This window comes from Protopterus annectens, chromosome 2.part1 (genome assembly GCF_019279795.1).
Source record: "Protopterus annectens isolate FY-2018-M chromosome 2.part1, PAN1.0, whole genome shotgun sequence".
Taxonomy (NCBI): Eukaryota; Metazoa; Chordata; order Ceratodontiformes; family Protopteridae; genus Protopterus; species Protopterus annectens.
The window spans coordinates 1385108619-1385129399 of record NC_056729.1 but is presented as its reverse complement, the minus strand read 5'-3'; the positions used below and the strand labels follow the sequence as shown (position 1 = coordinate 1385129399).

At 43.6% G+C, this 20781-nt stretch overlaps 1 protein-coding gene across 2 annotated transcripts in view; it reads left to right on the top strand.

Annotated features, from left to right (window-relative positions):
* AGBL5 (AGBL carboxypeptidase 5) overlaps positions 1-20781 on the top strand; it is a 2459386-nt gene that overhangs the window by 1416013 nt on the left and 1022592 nt on the right. The window lies entirely within an intron of this gene.

Here is a 20781-nt window from a genome sequence, read left to right as displayed (position 1 = left end):
TATAGTTGCTATAAGGAGCTATAATATTTTAACACTGTATAACTTTATTTTTATATGCATATTTTTACAAGTGTGCATATTGGTTTGTACATTTTTTTTAATATTTAAACGTGAGATTTTAGTAAACACAACTGTTTTATTTAAACATTTTTAATGATTTAATGAAAGTACTTTTAGTAATTAGGGTCACTTGACCCTATTGTTGACTATTTAAAGAGTAGTTTAATATTATGTGAATGGTTCTGAAGAAGTCCCATTTAACAGGGTCAAAAGCACTTGACCATTTGAGATTGTTGTGGTTTTAAAATCTTATTAAAGATTGTCGTCAAAGACTACAGTTGGTCTTTCTTGTCTTGGTAGAATCACCACAATGTGAGACTATAAAAATTCCGTACAAGTGCTCTGTCAGAAATACTGGTTGAGCAAGTAGGTGTAGCCAAAGAAATTATTTTTTGAGATGGGATACAGGATCTGAATTACCTAGACATAGTGAGGCCTTGTTGCATTTATTTTTGGTGGCTGCCAAAAATGCAATTACTAGAAAGTGGAAATCAAAGTCTAAACCAGCTGTATTTGAAGTAGTGAATATTGTAACATAGATAAAAGAACTGGAAGTAGGATCTCTAGAAAAGGTTAGAAGCAAAGTAGGTAGAAAAACATGAACATTATGGGAACAATGCATGCATAATATTATTTTAGCGGAGGAGTGAGGTTAGGGAGGACTTGAGCAATTTATGTAATGTTGGATTGTTGATAATTCTGTAAAAGAATATATGTAATGTATAATGCTTGCAACTGTGAGCACATTAACATGGTTTGTTTTCTTTTATATAAATATACGTTTGCCAATACCTTAAGTGATAATTCAATAACGGTGTTAAATAATAATGAAGTCTGTAGAGAGACTTTGCCAGGGAAACCTTTTCCATTGTTCCAAAGGAAAATGCTTGACTGACAGAAACAAGCACAGAGGCCGACTAAAAGCATCTGGAGTATCTTGAACTTGAACCAGTGACTGCTGTTGGATGAGGAAGAAGGCCAGCAACATTGTGAAACTATGCTGTAAATGACTGATCCCAGCAGATATAAGATTAGACATGTAAATTAGGTTATGCAAGAAAAAGCGGTCGAGAAACACTGGAAGTTTGTTTACCGTGTTAAACTGATGGGTGAATTCTAAAGCAAATACCCCAGTTTATGTCCTTAATGTTTAGAACGACACTAAATGGAATGAAGAAGTAATTGTAAGTAAAACAGTTTTTGCTCTTATTAAAATGTATTTAAAAATTTTGTGATGTGAATTGCATATTATATTGCAAAGCGGTTTTGTATAGGGTGCTGTCTGAGGTGTTATAAGTATGAGAGAGGAGAGTCTGCTGTATATGTTAAAGGTATTAAAGCAATAAAGTACATTTAGTTATAATTTATTTAGGCTTTTCAATGTAGCAAGTTAAGAAAGGTTGGAAAGAAGCAGTTTAAAGTTTATAAAATACTGTGTTTTTTGGCTGTTGGAGTGGGGTGTAAAAGTAAATTGATTACATTATATTTAGAATTAAGATAATAATTATCCCTGTTTTATGGGGGTAGATTTGTAGATTAATATCTTTGATTTAAGCTATAGAAAAGTTTTGTTTTTTTAAGCAAGCAGGCTTGAAAAAATAAGATAAAACTATGGAAGGCACAGAACATGGTTGTTCTTTCTTATATTTGCAAAGGCATTAGCTGTTTTCCATTAACAAATTATGTCAGTGGAGATAAGAAGTCTGCAGCTGAAAGCAGTTAATCTTGAGAGGTCTGAACGGGGTGTTCTGAGTGAAAATAAGAATGTGAAGTTGTTAAATCTCGCCATTTATTCTCACTGATGGGTTTGGAGCTGATCCTCGGCTCCGACATGGCCGATAGCACAGCTCAAGGTTTAGCAATAGCTCGAGACCAAGCCCCTTATCCCATGATGCACTGCTGGAATTACCTTAGATCTAGTTTGCCGCGGCACGGATCTCTTGGTTTCCAGCATTGCTCGAGACTGTTTTCTACAAATTAGCAAATTTTACAAATTTTTTTCTGATATTCTTATAGTTTTAGGTGTTAGTTAAAGTATTATTTAGAGTGTTAGCCCCTTCCATATAATATTAATTGTTCTGGCCGTTTTTTTTTTTTTTTTGTGTAAGTGGCCTCTTCAGCTAGTTTTGGCTTTGGCCTTTAGTGGATTAGAGTAGTCTATTGTTAGTGATGCCTCTATGGGCATTGTTTAACTATATGTGAAACTTTTTCTATTTCTTGTTAGTTGTGTTAGAGTTCTGGATACAAACATTATGTCTGGAGGGAAAGAAAAACCTACCAAGTCTGGCTTCAAGAAATATCCAGACTGTGGACAAAAGATGTCAGTCACTGATGGGCACTTTCAGTGTGTATATTGTTTGGGAGCGGTGCACTTACAAGAATCTTGCAGCATTTGCCATTCTTTTTCATCCAGAGTATTGTTAGAAAGGAAGAGAAAATTGGTAGATCGAGACTTGCTAAAGCACCCCTTTTCTGAAGCATTGAGTGACCAGGATGGTGCCAGCAAGTCCTCAAAGTCTTCAAAATCCTCAGCAGATTCTAAGGGATCTAAGAAGGTTAAAATAATGGAGGATTCAGGGCCATCGGTTCCGCTGTGCTCGGAACCGAGTGTCCCTTCCTGTCGGAGCCGGCTCACAGCCTTGGAGCCAGTCTCTGAGACCCAATCATCCCCTCTGCTTCAATCAGCACCGTCTGTGCATTCATCGAAGTCTTCTGTCAGCCTCTCAGATCTGGATATGGACCGGTTGGTGCAGAAGCTCTTACGGGCACCAGGCCTTGCCAAATTGTTGGCTGCGACACTTCCGTCGGAGCCGAAGACCATCAGCCCGGACTTGACTGCTCCTCCTCTGAGCTGTACCGGACCGTCAAAGCCGGAGGAGGCTGATCTGATGTTTGTTGATCCTGTGGAGCCGAGACCTGCTCTGGTATCTTCAGTTCCATCTGCTCGGATGTCCTCGGTGTCGACTGGGGACTCTAGGAGCCGACACTCTCTTGTCGGGTCCGGTGAGGATAGTTGTACCGACTTGTCGGTGCTGACTCTTCCTCTCTGGGCTTCAGCTCGGATGAGCTTGGCTCCTACCTTGGGCTTGGAGCCCATGGCTTCAGTGCGGGAGGATCAGACTATTCCTTTGGGTCCATCTACTCCTTCTCATCGGAGCTGTGGTGCTTTCGAAGCTTTGAGGAGAGTCATGTCTCCAAGAACAGCTTCAGCATCAGGCCCAGCTTCATCCTCCCCTCAAGTGCTTGTGTCTGCTTCTGTTTCCATTGGTCAACCCAAGCGTAGAGACCCTGAGCCTCAGGTATCCCCACAGGATGCCCCTTGCTCTTCCGAGACCTCTCCAGATGCTCCCGCTGAGGAGGTTCCCAGGAAGAGGTTGTGTAAGAGGAGACACTTGGACTCCCCACAGGAGTCTTTGACATCTGACACAGACTTGGATGAGTCATAAGGGTCTCCTCAATCCTCCTCTGAGGATATCTCCTTTGCAGAGATACTAGAGATCCTTAGGCAGAGGGATGATTGGCAGTCCAAAAGCCCTACCGAGGATGAGTCAGTGCTTCTGAAGGCTTTCGGTTCTCAACCTTCCACCTGTTGGGTGTCCACCTTACGACGAGCTCATGGATCTGATCTCTCGTAGTGTGTGGGAGTCGCCAGAGTCCATGGAACCTGTCCCTCGGAGGCCAAATAAGTTCATCTCCGCCCCCGTGGATAAAACTTTTTTGACTAAGGGAGTGCCTGTTGATGCCATGGTGGTGGCAGTGGCCGCCAAGAAGGAAATGTCTGAAACTTCCTCATCTATTCATCCTCCTAACAGAGATTTTAGGATCATGGATAGATATGGGAAATGCATGTTTAGTTCAGCAACTTTTTCTCTCCGATCACTGAACTGTCTAACCCACTTCACCAGACTCCAGAGAGATCTCCTGAAAGAGTTAGGAGATACTCTCCAGGGTACGGTAGCTGCAGGGGTTTCCGACAAAGTTACCAACCAGCTTGCTACTCTAAACTCGATTGTGATATGTGTCTTATATCTTATACAGCTGATGGGTCGAGTAGGGCCGCAACTTCAGGCATTGCTCTGCGTAGACATGCCTGGATGCGTTTCTGTTCCTTCGCGGAGCCCTTCAAGTCTTCATTTATCAACACCCCATTTGATGGCTCATCCTTGTTTGGGCCCAAGGTCAAAGAAACTTTGACCAGGTGTGAGCAGGAAGGAAAGACTCTGTCTGCCGTCGGAGTCTGCTTTTCTACCCCTACTTGGCCTTATCCTAAAGGACGTAAGGGCGGAAAGATGTGTTTCCGAAAAGCCCAAGGAGCCTTTCATGACATACGTGTCGATACCCCCTCTAGAGGCAGAGGAGGGGGTTATAATGGAAGATGCCACCCACGCGGCAGAGGGGGTCCGCAACAGCAGGGTGACAGAGGTCAATTCTCTGGTCAGCCCTACCAGCGCTCCTGAAAGGAGGCCTGGCTGTCCTGCTCTGGAGGCAGTTGGGGGTCACTTGTCTTTATACCCAGAAGCCTGGCAAGACATAACATCCGATACCTGGGTACAAAGCATCATCTCCAAAGGGTATTTCATACCATTCTCCCCCCCCCCTATTCCTGTCAAGAGAATCCCGGACATTCCACCCAATTTCAGGGAACAAGCAACTGTAGAGGTCCACAAGTTGCTAAAAAAGAAAAAAGAGTCATCCAGCCTGTCCCAGCAGACCAAACAGGATTTGGAACTTACTCAAGATTCTTTTTGGTTCCAAAGAAAACAGGGGATTGGAGACCTGTCTTGGACCTCAGCAGACTCAACCAATTTGTGAAGAAAAAGAAGTTCCGAATGGTCACGCTTCAGTCCATACTTCTCATTTTAGGGAAAGGCGATTAGATGTGCTCCATCGATCTCAAGGACGCGTACTACCACATAAAGATGGACAGGCACTCCAGAGATCACCTGCGTTTCTGGCTGGGAGCCAATTACTATCAGTTTCGAGCCCTGCCCTTTGGTCTCACTACAGCCCCCAGAGTGTTCACCAAATGCATGGCAGTGGTCACGGCTCACCTGAGGCATCTAGGATTCCAGTTGTTTCCATACCTAGACGATTGGCTCTGTACCTCCACCACCAGGCATCAACTGATTCAGGCAACCGAATCCACTCTGACACTCTGCAGCAAATTAGGCATTACTGTCAACTTAGAAAAGTCTGCCTTGTCACCATTGCAGCATATCGTCTTTATAAGAACGGAGTTAGATACCTCAACAACCACTCTACGTCTTCCAGCCAAAAGTGTCTCACTGCTTTACCAGCACATCGCCTCATTGGTTTCAAAGAACAGATCTCCAGCCCCAGAGGTCTTGAAAGTATTAGGTTTGATGGCAGCAATATTAGCCATTCCTCTCGCAAGGCTGCATATGCAAATTATTCAATGGCTTCTATTCACCCAGTGGTCTTACCAGGAATAGCCAATGAACCATATCATCCTCATCACAAACTCATGCAAGAGGGACCTTCAGTGGTGGTCTCTTCATGTCACAATGGGACGACCCTTTGTGCCCCCCCCCCCAGTAGCCACTGTGACCACGGATGCTTCCCTGATAGAGTGGGGGGGGGGGGGGCATTTTCAGGGAAAGATGGCCCAAGGCACATGGACGGATCAAGAGTCACATCTGCATATCAATGTTCTAGAGTTGAGAGCAGTACTTCTGGTGTTGCAGTATTTTCAGGACTTTCGTCCTCTAGGGATGATTGCAGTTCAGACAGACAACATGTCAGTGGTCTGGTACTTGAACAAACAGGGCAAAACCAAGTCTTACCCCCTTTGTCGAGAAGCCCTCAGAGTATGGCAGTGGGCTGTGTCATCCCAGCATTTTCTGTTAGCAACGCACATCCCGGGGAAATCCAACGTGATAGCGGACAAGCTGAACAGGGCAATTTTGTTGCCTCACGAGTGGTCTCCCAAACAAGACATTGCGGACAGGATTTTCCATAAATGGAGCCAGCCTTGCTGTGACCTTTTTGCCAGTCATATAAGTACCAAATGTAGAAGCTACTTTGCCCTGATACCACCTCCGGGATATCCCCCGAGAGGCGCACTCGTACATGATTGGCCTCCGGGTCTCCTATATGCATTTCCTCAAATCCCATTGATACCCAGATTTTTACAGAAAGCGAAGTTTCTGGGAAGGACTGTCATTCTTATAGCCCCCCATTGGCCTCGACAGATTTGGTTTCCCTTTCTTCACCATCACCTGCTGGAGGATCCGTGGATCCTGGACCCAGTTCCAGATCTGCTGACAGACCTGTCAGGGGACCTTCATCCTTCATTGCAGTCACTGAAGCTAACTGCTTGGCTGATCCAGTTCCCCACATAGCCAGGCTTCATTCCCTGTTGTACGACACAAGGCAAATTCTATTGTCTTCCCATAAGCCTTCCACCAGAAAATTATGTTGCAGTAAGTGGAAGAGGTTCTCCATTTGGGCCGGCAAACAAAAATTGATCCTTTTCAAGCTCCTTTGTCATCCATTCTAGATTTTTTGACTATGATTTTCAAGGAGGGAGCAGCAGCTGCTACAGTTCAGGTTCAGTTAGCTGATATATCCAATTTCCATCTTGGAATTGATGGTTTAAATATTATGGCCCATAAGTTATCTAAGGCTTTTCTCAAAGGTACTTTTCACATGAGGCCCCCATTGAAGTCTCCTTATTCTCATTGGAGTTTGAATTTTATGCTGTCTCAAATAATTCTTTACCCCTTTGAACCAGCATCATCTTGTGATCTCAAATTTCTGTCCTGGAAAACTATTTTTGTAGTGGCCATTACTTCTGCCCGCAGAGTGTCAGAACTTCAAGCATTATCTATCAGACCTCCTTATATCATTTTCCATGCTGATAGAGTCTCTCTCAGAACAAGCCCCCTCCTTTTTGCCTAAAGTCTGTTCTGAGTCTAATATCAATCAGGTCATTGAGTTGCCAGTCTTTTTCCCCAGCCATTCCAACAAATTAGAATACATGCTGCACAAACTTGACGTGCACAGACAGCTCAGATTTTATCTTGATAGAACTAAGGATATTAGGAAATCAGATCAACTTTTTGTATCCTTTTCGGAGGCCAGAAAAGATAGACCAGTGGCTAAAACAACCCTTTCAAATTGGTTATCAGATTGTATCTCATTTGTTCATGCAACTGCTAACATACCCTTGCCACACAAAGTAAAGGCTCATTCAACCAGAGCCGTTTCTACGTCCTCTGCTTTTTAAGCCAAATTGCCCCTTGATAACATTTGCGCTGCAGCCACTTGGTCTAAGACTCATACTTTTATCACTCATTACAAAGTGGATAAGGCCTCCAGGGACGGGGCTTCTTTTGGTTCTACGGTCCTGAAAAATGTACTCCCGTGAGCCTTCCAGGATTGCGGGTGCTAGAGACGCTACCCATCAGTGAGAATAAACGGTGAGATTTAACAACTTCACATAAAGAAGTTATGTATTTAGCATAACTTTCCATCTGAGTTGTTTATCTCACCTTTATTCTTACGTCCCTCCCTCCATCCCCCAACTGGCTGACATTTGACTCAGAGGCTGGTATCATCCTGGTTGTTCAATTCTTATTATTCTTTTTCCTTTTTGGGAGAGTGGACATCTTCCAGGGATATAGTACATGCAGCAAACAAGATCTGAGGTAATTCCAGCAGTACATCATGGGATAAGGGGCTTGGTCTCGAGCTATTGCTAAACCTTGAGCTGTGCTATCCGAACCCATCAGTGAGAATAAAGTCGAGATAAACAACTCACATGGAACGTTATGGTAAGTACATAACTTCTTTTTCTTTCATGTATCTGCAAAGTTACTAGCCATTTTATTTTCTCTCATCAAGTGCTTTAGGTGAAGACAAGCAGTCTGTAGGTGCAAGCAATTAATGATGAGAGGTCAGCACTGTGTGCTAAGTGAAATGTACCAGATACAATGTAATTAAGATGTAACGATACATTGGCAAGCAGTTAACTGAAAAAGTAAATGAAGTTTGAAATTGTGGGAGCTGAAGTTATACAAGTAGTTGCTTCCCCAGATGTCCTTCATGGATGCATCTGCAGTCATAACAAATGGGTTGTCCTGTCGTCAGGCAGCCCTTCGGTCGTCCGGATTCCAAAGTCCGGGTCCGGCTTCGGCTGATGTCGCACTTCACCCGACGTCATCTCTGCTGGTCTTCGGGTATAAAGGCATCAGCCGACGCCATTTTCCTCAGTCTTTCTTGCCGCGTGGCGCCCGAAGCAGAAGCTGTTCGCAAGTGCCGGTCGGTCAGATCCAGAGATTACTACTACCGAATACTACTTCGAAGACTTCTAAAAGCTAAGTACCCCGTTGGGGACTCTTTCTTGCCTCAGCCGATGTCAGAAAAAGTCAATAACTGTTTAACTTGTGGGAAACAAATACCTCATAAAGATTTCCACTCTTACTGTTTGCCTTGCTTAGGCCCAGACCACGACGTAGCAGCCTGTTCGGCCTGTGCTTCCTTCAACCGACGAACGCTTAGGCGTCGGTCGGAGTTTGCTGAACAGTTTTTCGGCTCAGATTTTGCGTACATTATGCCGTTGGATCCTCCGACTTCCCAAATTGTTAAAAAACGCAAAGAAAAAGACCGACACTCGCGGTCCGCGGTTTCGGCTGAAACCACGGTGAAGCAAACCGCGAGTGTCTCGGTTTCAGCCGAAACCGAGAAAACTGGTCAATCTTCAGCCGAATCCATGCCTACTATTGAGGCTCCTGCTACTTTATCTGAATCAACCTCAGAAATATTACCGACAACTGTGGTTTCTACTGATTATCAGACACCATCCCTTTGGATATCTCTACCCCAGCACGTGGTGCTGCTAGGCCTCCTGCAGCCATGTCTATTAAGGCCTTTGCCAGGGTTAAAGCAGCCAAATCAACTAAATCAGTGCCTGTTAAACCACCCTCACTCAGGCCCACTTCTAGTTCACAAATGCTTACTTTGGCAGAAGATTTAATATCCTTAATTAGGGGAACTCAATCTCACCCAGACAGGGCCTCTCAGCCCCCAGAAAAGAGACCTAGAACAGAGCCCCCCGAGCCTGTGTCCTCTGATGATTCTGCGGATGACTCAGACATTACAGACCAACCAGAGGCTCCTTTTCCCAATTATGAAGACTCAGATGCTGAAGAATCCATTCCAGCTGCCTCTCCACCAGAGGAATTCTCCTTTGGGGAAACTTTACATGCCATGAGAGAACAATTCCAATGGCAGGGACAAGACTTCTCAGATTCAAGAAAAAGGCTTAGGACTTTTCTACACTTACCACAACATAGGCCCTTAGCTATACCTCCTGTCCTGTCTGTTGTGGACGATGCATTTAATGATGTCTGCACTGCACCTGATTCTTTACCTCCAGCCCCTGCCAAACCAGATAGATTTTACAGGGTGCCAGACACTCATCACCACCTATTCAAGGCCCCACTTGCAGACCCCGAAACTATATCCCAGGGGCCTAAGGCAGTAGCCACGACCACAGCAAAAAACCCTATTCCCGCTGAAAGGGAATCCAGGTCCTTAGAGAGATGGGGGAAAAAAGTCTACACCTCTGCTACTCTCTCAGCTAGAGCTTTAAACTGCCAGTTTCACATGATCCAATACCAAGAGTTTATGCTTGATCAGTTAATTAAAAAGCTGTCCTCTGATGAATCTTTAGATAAGAAATATGTATTAGAAATGGTAAATAACATCCAACAGGTTAGTAACCATTCTTTAAAATGTGGCTATGATGCACTGGAGGCTTCATTTAGATCAGCCATGACTGGCACAGTGATAAGAAGGCATGCATGGTTGAAAGAACAGGTCTTACGTGATCATGTTAAAGCTAAGCTATTGGATGCTCCTATGGATAAGGCCAGTCTATTTGGGGAACCTGCCCAACAGGTAATGAAGAAAATGGAAGAGAAGGCAAAATCTGTACAAACAGTTAAGGATTTCCTACAGGTTCAGCCACCAAGGTTTAGCAGGAACTGGCCTGCCAAAAACTGGTCCTTTCCTGACTCCACAAGATCACAAAGGGGCAGGAACAGACGCTCTAGGGGCAGAAATCAATCCAGAGGAGGTGCCTACAGAGGACGACAGTGGCAAGGCAATAACCGAGGCTCAGACACAACCACTGCCACTGCAACAGGACAATCACGGTGACTTGGCTCTGACTCCGCCTACCAGGGAGCAAATAGCAGCACCATTAGGCAGAAAGTTAGCCTTATTCTCGAAAAATTGGCACTATATCACAAAAGACAAGTGGATTTTGCAAACCATAGACCAAGGCTACCGGTTCTACTTCCACACTTTACCAGTAAAAAGAGGAATGCCAAACCTGCCCCCAAATCAAAAAATAGAAGCCCTGCACCAGATAGCAAAATTAATAAAGATGAGAGCTGTGGAAAGAGTACCTATAACAGAACAGGGCAAAGGATTCTACTCCAGACTCTTCCTAGTACCAAGAAAAGAGAAAAGCTGGAGGCCTATACTCGACCTGTCCATCTTAAATACATACATCATTGTCCCAAAATTCAAAATGCTGACCCTACAGCAACTTCTTCCCATGCTGGGCAAGGAGTGTTGGCTGGTAACTCTAGATCTCAAGGAGGCATACCTGCACGTCCCCATTCGACCAAATTGCAGAAGATACCTCAGATTTCTTGCAGGATCAGAGCATTATCAATTCTCAGCATTGCCCTTTGGCTTATCTACTGCGCCCAGAGTATTCACAAAATGCCTGGCATCAGTAATCGCTCACTGCAGAGTACAGGGAATCCAAATTTATCCATACCTGGACGACTGCCTGTTACAAGCGGACAACAAAAGCAAGCTGACAACAGACATACAAAGGGTCATTTACTTGCTACAAGCCCTGGGATACACAGTCAATTTACAAAAGTCAAAGCTGATACCATCCCAGACAACAACTTTCTTGGGCGCGGAATTGGACACAGTAAAACAGATGGCATTCCTAACTGCAGAAAAACAAAAAGAGCTCCCTCTCTACTTCTTGGCATTAACAAAGCAGAACAAGCTAACAGCAAGAAAGGTTCTGCAGGCCTTGGGTTTCATGGCATCATGCATAATCTTGGTCCCACATGCCAGACTGCATATGAGAAAGTTACAGTGGTACCTAAAGAATTTATGGTCTCAACACAGGCACAGCTTAGAAACAGAAATACCACTAATTCCATGCTTAAAACAGGAGTTCCTATGGTGGGCTCGGGCATGCCAGTCAAACCCAGGCTTGCCCTTCCACAACTTTCGAGCAAACCAAATCATCACAACGGACGCCTCAGATCTAGGATGGGGGGCACACATGCTGGACAAATGTGTGCAAGGACTGTGGACTCAGGACCAGCTACACCTGCACATAAACCAAAACGAAATGCTGGCAGTAAAACTGGCAATTCTAAAATTCAGACCATTCCTCAAAGAAGGCCATTTGATGATAAGGACAGACAACACCACAGTCATGTGGTACATCAACAAACAGGGAGGCACTCATTCTTGCCCCCTATGCAGAATGACTCTGGACCTTTGGAATCTGGCTCTCAGCTACAACATCCAGTTACAGGCAATATTTGTACCGGGAAAAGAGAACACCCTAGCAGACATTTTAAGCAGAACCATCTCGGATGCTCACGAATGGATGCTACACCCGGACATCTTCAAGTCCATCACAAAGAAATGGGGAATGCCACAAATAGATCTATTCGCTTCCCCACAAAATCACCAGCTCAAAAAATTCTGCACAAGGACATTCCACCCACTTGCATGGAAGGTGGACTCTCTATCCTTCAGCTGGAAAGGCCTGACAGCATATGCATTTCCACCTCTTCCCTTGATGCACAAGGTACTACTGAAAATCAAAGAGGAACAACCAAGGATAATTTTAATAGCTCCGAACTGGCCAAGACAACACTGGTACCCTGGTAACCATTGCTGAGGAGCATGTCTCGGGAGAAAATGTGGTCAATACCCCTTATGCCTCTGATGTTAACTCAGAAAAACTTCAACATCATACATCCAAACCTAAAAACCTTACAACTGACTGCCTGGAACATCACATAGCAGTAACTAGTCCAGACCTTTCACAAAGGGTTAAAGACATTATCCTTGAAGCCCGCAGACCTTCAACAGGAAGGAACTATGCAGGAAAATGGAAAAGGTTCGTCATTTGGAGTACTGAAAGAGGAAAAGATGTGTCGAACATAGATATTGCAAACATTCTGGAGTACTTGGCAGAGCTCCTACATACAGGCCTGTCCTATTCCTCCATCAAGATACATGCATCAGCTATCTCAGCAGAATACAGCTTTGATCCTCCAGTCTATTCACACCCTCTACTCAGGCAGTTCCTCAGAGGGATCAAGAATGTAAAACCTCCCAGGAAACCACCATTACCAGCATGGGACTTGAATTTTGTACTAGAAAAGTTGACACTCCCTCCGTTTGAACCAGCAGCAACAGCAGATCTACAACACCTGTCATGGAAAACTGCTTTCCTGCTGGCTATTACTTCAGCAAGGAGGGTTTCAGAGCTACAAGCCTTAATGGCAGTGCAACCCTTCCTAATCTTCCATCAAGATAGGGTGTCCATGAGAACTAATCCTACATTTATGCCTAAGGTGGTATCCAGAGTGTCTTTAAACCAGGCAATCCACCTACCTACCTTCTTTCCAAACCCACAAAACAGAGGTGAAAGAATAATGCATACCTTGGATGTACATAGACAATTACGCTACTACCTGGACAGAACCAAAGGTAACAGAAAAACTGACCAGCTCTTTGTAGCCTATGCAACAGGAAGGGAAGGAAAAGCAATTTCCAAACAGACAATCTCCAAATGGATAGGAAATTGCATAAGATTCTGTTACTCCTACCATGGAAAACCAATTCCACAGAACATAAGACCTCACTCAACAAGGGCTACAGCCACTACCACAGCTTTCTTAAGAGGAGTGGCAACCAAGGACATTATTGAGGCGGCTACTTGGACCTCCATGCATACATTTGCCAAGCATTATAATTTACCTCTATATTCTAGATCCCGAGCAGGGTTTGCCACTGCTGTACTGCAAGGGATACTGACTACACCATAACTTTTATTCCTCCTCCCCTAGTTTGGCTATGGTATTCTACCCATTTGTTATGACTGCAGATGCATCCATGAAGGACATAGTACAGTTTTGTACTTACCATAAATGTAGATGTCCGAACTGGATAGCATCTGCAGTCAGGATTACCCTCCCTCCTTCCCCTCTGTGGTACTCCTAGGGTATTTACCCTCCTAATAGCTAGCTGGGGGGGGGGAGTCTCTTATGGTGTATTTGTTTGTATATATGTACATACATGTTTATTTTTTGTGTTTGCCTTCTACTATTTTGGAAACATTGGCATCTATCCAAAATTTAGCTTTCCAAGAGGGCAATTGGCATCTGGGGCAAGAAACACTGAGGAAAATGGCATCGGCTGATGCCTTTATACCCGAAGACCAGCAGAGATGACGTCGGGTGAAGTGCGACATCAGCCGAAGCCGGACCCGGACTTTGGAATCCGGCCGACCGAAGGGCTGCCTGACGACAGGACAACCCATTTGTTATGACTGCAGATGCTATCCAGTTCAGACATCTACATTTATGGTAGGTACAAAACTGTACTTTTCCTTTAATATATTTAGACATTGCACAATTTAGTTTATACATTTAAATGTAGTCAATCTCCTTTTTCTTGGGGCTAAAAGGTAATGTTTACTGAAAGCATGCAAGGTTTTTGTCACATCTAGGAGAACTAAACTAAGAAAAAGTACAGGTAGTAATCAGTGTAAATGGGAACACAGGCTGTAACATGCACTTTAGCTTGAATAACCTTAATTTTAGAGTTGATGCTGTCTGTGGGTGCAGCAGCCCGTTTGCAGCAACTGCTCTTATCTGGAGGGGAGAACACATGATGCTTTTTGAAAATGTACATTGTTTTGTGTGTTCTGAGTTAAAAGGGATGAAGGCCCTGAAACTATTTATTGTGTGTGAATGTCTTCAATGATGCAGAAATCTTGAAAAATGTGACATAAGTTTAAATGGAGATGGGAAAAAGCAAGGAGGATAGTCTTCTAGTGTGTGCATGTAAGCTAGAAGTTGGAATATGCATTCAGAAAAAACTGCCTTGTACAATGTGGGAGCAATAGCATTCTACCATAATGACTACTCTTTCCATATTATCATAGAGTGTAAGTGGCCTTACAGGTATAGCCAAGCACATTTCATTGAATTATTTAAAGAAGTGTAGGTGCAAATAGCAATGTTGCAGGAGACATCTTTGAATAGAAATGAGCATGTGAATTTGTCAAAAGATTTTAGGGTGGACATTCAGCAGAATATCAGGAACAAAGGAAAATGGGAGTAATAATGCTGAAGTGGGGCTCCAATAGTGGCAGATTTGTAGTCATAAGGGATATTCATATTACAGAATCCAATGTTATCCATCTTTGTTCATTTCAAACGTATGGGTCATGAGTTCTAACTTCAAAGCTTCATTGGATCCAGAGCTCTGACTCCTTTTCTAGACTCTACCTTAGATGCTCAGATCAACTTTGATCTCCATTTTCTGTGATATATGAGAACATGCTACATAAAAGGACACATCTTAAGAATGAACCCTAATTTGCATGGTCCCAAGTTGTTGAGGAGTACTGGGTACAGTCTCACATGACTGTGCACAGACAAGGAATAAAATCCTCTCAATTATCTCATAGCCATAGGTGATAATTTGGAAGAGGGTAGGAGGAAGGGAGTTTGATCCAGATAAAAATCGGACAGCATAAATCTAATGTTATGATTAGTACGTAAATTTCATATCCAGTGTTGTCTATTTTCATCCATTTCAAACATAAGGGACAGAATCCCAAGCTGTCAAACTGGGCGGCATCAAGGAAGGACATTCCTGAGTATGGTGGAACCAAAGGAGGAATGTGATGTGAATTGAGTGTCCAGCTTGAAGTAAGACACAAAGGTGTGCATTGTAGCCCAGGTGGCTGCAGTACAAATGCCATCAATGAATATTCCTCTTTTAAAGGCTGTTGAAGTAGAAACTGCCCTAGTTGAATGGACATTTAGTTTACCTGGTAAGAGTAAATTTTTATTATTATAGACAAACACAATCTGAGAACCTTCTGGATAAAGTAACCGTAGAAACTGCTTTCCCAAATTTTGGTTTAGAAAAGGAAATGAATAATTGATCATCTTTTCTGAATTCTGTTGTCCTGTGGATAAAGAATCTGAGCTGCCTGTGTGCATATAACATGTACAGCAAGTATTCGCCTTCATTTAAATACCTTGGAAGAAACACATACAAGTTTATTGATTGATTTAAATTATCTCCCAATGCCACATTAGGAATAAAGGATATATTAATTCTAAGGGAAACTCTGTTTGTGAAACACTATTTACAGAGGCTTACTTGAAAGGTCAAGTAACTCTGAGATTTGTCTGGCTGATGTGACTGTCACTAAGAAAATTGTTTTGTAAGTAAAGAATTTTAGATTTGCAGTAGTGGTGGGCTCAAATGGAGCCCACGTCAGAGCTTGTAGTATGATGGTGATCCCCCATCAAGGTTCTAGGTCTTTAATGGGACGTTTTAGTAGAAAGGTACCATTCTAATATTATGGTAAGTACACAACTTTCATTCCATGACAGATTAACAATAGGTTCACCTAATGCAAATTACTGAAAATGAAAAAAAAAAAAGAAAGAAAGAAAATGTCTATACTGAATGAAAATAATGAACACATATTACAGTTGTTTGTTTTTTTTTCTGTGTTTTATTAAAGATATTTAAAAATATTCATAAAAACTTTGGGCTACATGCCCTTATGTTTCCCTTGACCAGGATGCATGTGATAAAAGTAGTCTGCTGGGATGTGAAAAGCCTGTGGACACCTATTGAGTAAGACTATGCCTCTAATTTTTTACAGCAAGGAACATTTCAAATATTGGTTCCAGTATATTTTAGAGTCATCAAGTGCACTTTGTAGTCCCAGAAATCACTGACTACAGATGCCTCACATCTAACTTGGGGGATCCAAGCAGACCTTCTCAAGGTGCAAAGGACCCAAGATGCATACCTAAAGGCATATTATCCTGATGGAAATATGGTCCTTGGCCTAGCATTAGGGATTTTTTGAGAATGGCAGCCAGTCAGAAACACTTAAGGTAACACCTGACAGACTCTTAAGATGACTGCACACGGGTGTAATAACTTAATTTTAGCTCTTCTAGTGTGAAAACAGAAACTCCAAACAGAGAGCCAGTGACTTTGTCTCTTTGGGTAAATTTCAGTTACTGGCTTGTAAATGCACTGCTTGGATGTCAGCAAAAAAGAAATTCAAAGAACCTGAAAGAAAATCGGCCATAAAAGGTAAGGAGAAAAAACTGGCTGGAAAAATTCAGCAAAAAGCAGTTAAAGCTACAGCTATGGTGTAAGACATGACTTTCAGTAATCCAGAGGAAAAAATAAGTCAAGTGTGCTCAGAGATGATTAAAATAAATAAAACACTGATGGTGTATATCAATTTAAATGACAGGCTGGGAAAATGGAGTAAGCTTTGATATTCAGATGAGCTGATAAAACTGGAAAAATCAGAAGATAAAATGAAGAAAAGGCTGGTTGAGTATTAGACTGCTCAAGAAGAGGTGTTTCAAAAAAAATGGTAGCGTTAGAAAACACAGCTTGCAGGGAAAACCTGAGATTTTCTGCTGTACCAGAGAAATTGGAAGGAACACACTGTATTTTTTATGAAAGCACAAATAAGCAACTGTAATGGTGTTCCCTAACAGGAGTTGTTAATTGAAAAGACATATGATGCTCCAAATTTGTCCATGATAAAGCATCATAGACCTCTAATAGTAAAGATGTAATTCTGCCAGCACAACGAGTTGATTCTGACAGAAGTGTGACAGGACAACAGTACTAAAAGTTGGAAACAGTAGTGTGTGTGTGTGTGTGTGTGTGTGTGTGTGTGTGTGTGTGTGTGTGTGTGTGTGTGTGTGTGTGTGTGTGTGTGTGTGTGTAAAATGATTAGTTACTGTGCACAAGGAAGAGGAGTGCATTTATTCCAGCAGTCAGGGAATGTTAAGAACCAGGTGTGAGATTCAAGCTGCTATATCCAGCTGTATAAAGAATACTTTTCCTGGAGGGTCAGTTAATACAGAACATACTAAGGAGGAAATACAAAAGTTTGCCCCAACAAAAAGTGAGCTATCCAACAGAAGGGGACTCTGCTTCTTATTCTTCTTATAATAAAGCTTATAGAGAGACCATACCAGTGAAACATTTTCCAGTGTTCCAAAGGAAAATGCTTGAGAGATGGAGAAAAACTCAGGACTTGACTAGAAGAACGACTAGAAGAACCAGGAGTACATTGGAAATAAACCAGAGACTGGAATTGGGAGATTGAGATCAGCAGGAAGAAAACCAGCAACTTGGAAATTAATGAAAAAAATATGGGATTACAAAGCATCAGTTACATTTGTGAAGTATGGTTGAACAAGAACATTTGGAAATATTGGACTTTTTTTAAACTTGTGATGGACTCCAAAACATATGCCCTACTTAATGTCATTAATGGTTGGATGAACATTAAGAAGGGGGGAGAAGAAGGAAAGTGGTCTAAAAGTATCTTCATAAAACATAACATATACCAGATGTTGTATAGTTAAGCATTTTAAGTTATTTTTTGTTTATCATAATGCGGACTATTATTATTATTTGCAAACTCCTTTAAGGCTTCCTTCATGAACGCCCCCATCGAGGCCACTTCTTTGTTTGGTCCTAAAGTTAAAGATATGATGGCAAAGTGCGAACAAGATGGCAAGATCCTGTCTGCCGTTGGTGTCAGACACTCCACTCAACGATTCTACTCCAGAAATCAGAAGAGTGGGAAGATGTGGCACAGGAAATCACAGGGCTCTTTCCGTGACGCATGTGCCGAGTTCTCCCCTTGAGGCAAAGGAGGAAACTCCAATGGAAGACACCCCTTTCGAGGCAGAATAGATCCGTGAAACTGGGGTTCCAGAGATTCTTTCTCTGGCCAACCCTATCAACGCTGCTGAAGCATTGCCTGACTGCTCACCTCTGGTAGCAGTCGGGGGTAATTTTTCTTTGTTCCCCACTGCCTGGCAAAATATAACCACCGACTCTTGGGTACAACAGATAATATCCAGAGGCTGTCGCATCCCCTTCCATCTTTGTCCAACCTCATCCAGAGTATTACCTGACGTTCCACCCAGTCAAAGGGAAGCAGCAGCACACAAAATCTAAAAGCTGCTACAAAAAGAGTCATCCAGATGGTCCCTCCAGACCAGATAGGATCCTGTTTTTACTCAAGGTTCTTTTTAGTGCCAAAAAAGACAGGGAACTGGAGACCAATTCTGAATCTCGGCATACTGAACAAATTTGTAAAAAATAGAGAAATTCTGGATTGTCATGGGTCAGTCTATCCTTCCTCTCCTAAAAAAAGACGATTGAATGTGCTCTGTAGATCTTCAAGATGCGTATTACCACATAAAAATGGACAAATGCTCAAGAAGATACCTCCACTTCCACATAGGAGCCAGTCGCTACCAATTTCGAGCTCTGCCCTTCAGTCTCTCTACAGCCCCCAGAGTATTCACCAAATGCATGGCAGTAGTTATTGCACACTTACGACTTCAAGGATTCCAGGCGTTTCCATATCTAAATGACTGACTCCTCACCGCTCCCACCAAGCATCTACTGGAGGAAGCCCTGCACTACACTCTCCTGACAGCACAATGCCTGGGAATTGCTGTAAACTGGGAGAAGTCCAACACCACCCCAGCTCAGTCTTTGGAATTCATAGGGGTACTGTTGGACACGAGAAATTGCACAGCATCTCTTCCGGATTGCAGGCTTTAAAGTATAAGGCAACAGGTTCAACCGCTGCTCTGTCACCACAAATCTCCCGCTCAGTCTATCCTCTAACTCTTGGGGTCAATGGCAGCCTCCCTCACCATTGTTCCTCTAGCCAGATTCCACATGAGACTCCTTCAGTGGTTACTTCTCACTCAGTGGTACCCTCTGCAACATCCTTTGTCTTTTCAGATAAGTGTAACTCAGAGATGCAAGCAAGATTTTCTCTGGTGGACATCTCAAAATCCCCAACAGTGGTCTTGCCCCATCAGCCAAAAGCCACGATGACCACAGACACCTCCCTGATGGAGTGGGGGGTCTATGTCAGGGAAACTCGGTCCAAGGCACCTGGTCAGAGATAGAGGCTCTTTTGCATATCAGTGTCCTGGAACTGAGGGCGGTGCTACTAGCGTTGCAAGCATTTCATTCCATCCTTCCGTTAGAGACTATTGCGATCCAATCCGACAATGTCAGTGGTCTGGTACATCAACAATCAAGGGGGCACCAGATCTTACCTGTTATGCCGAGAGGCCTTGAGAATATGGCAATGGGCGATAGCTTCCAACTGCTTTCTAATTGTAGTGCACATTCCCGGGAGCTCCAACGCGATAGTGGACAAATTGAGCAGGTGCATTCTACAACCTCATGAGTGGTCCCCTCAGTCCTGTGATAGCGGCAAAGATCTTCAACTGCTGGGGCCAGCCTTGCTGTAATCTATTCACCTCCCCAACCAACTTCAAGTGCAGCAGCTATTTTGTCCTGATTCCCCCTCTGGGACACTCACCGAGAAACGCTCTAGTCCACACTTGGCCCTCGGGTCTACTTTATGCTTATCCTCCTCTTCCCCTCATCGCCGAATTTCTGAGGAAAGCTCAGCAGTTGAAAAGCAAAGTGATGATCATTACTCCATATTGACCTCGACAAGTCTGGTTTCCCTTCATGTTCATCGTGCATACAGCTGCAGTCATAACAGATGGGTTCTCCTGCCGTCAGGCGGGTCCTTGGTCGGCCGAATTCCAAAGTCTAGGTCCGGCGTCGGTTGTCGTCGCTTCTTCCCTGACGTCAGTGTGACAGGGGTATAAAGGAACCAGCCGATGCCATTTTCTCCAGTCTTTCTTGCCGCGCGGTGCCCGAAGCAGAAGCAGTTCGCAAGTGCCGGTCGGCCAGCTCCTGAGATTATGAAAATTTGGAAACCGAAATCTTCTTAAAAGCTAAGTACCCCGTTGGGGAAACTTTTCTTGCCTCAGACCGATGTCAGACAAAGTTAATAATTGTATTTCTTGTGGGAAGCAAATACCGCATAAGGATTTCCATTCCCTCTGTATACCTTGTTTAGGCCCAGACCACGACGTCTCGGTCTGTCGCTTTTGTGCTACATTTAACAAACGCACTATTAAGCGTCGGGTGGAGTTCGCCCAGCATTATTTTGGGAAAGCAGTTAACTATACTATGTTGTCGGATACTCCGACTCCGGTTTTGTCTAAAAAACGCAAAGACAAGGACCGACACACGAGGTCCGCGGCCTCTACCGACACCACGCCAAAGCCGACTACTCGTGGTCCGGTTCTCAGCGAGGCGCCTACGCAGCCCCTGACCACCGACGACATTTCTTTGACGGTGTCTCCTGTACCCGAGGTCGCAGGCTCCTCGGCCCACACCCCGACTACAGATACCAAAGCCACTCTTGGCATTGAAACTCAGAATGTGGACAGGTCCACCTCCACTCAAGGTGTCTTCAGACCTTCCTCTTCTTTCTCCATCAAGGCTTTC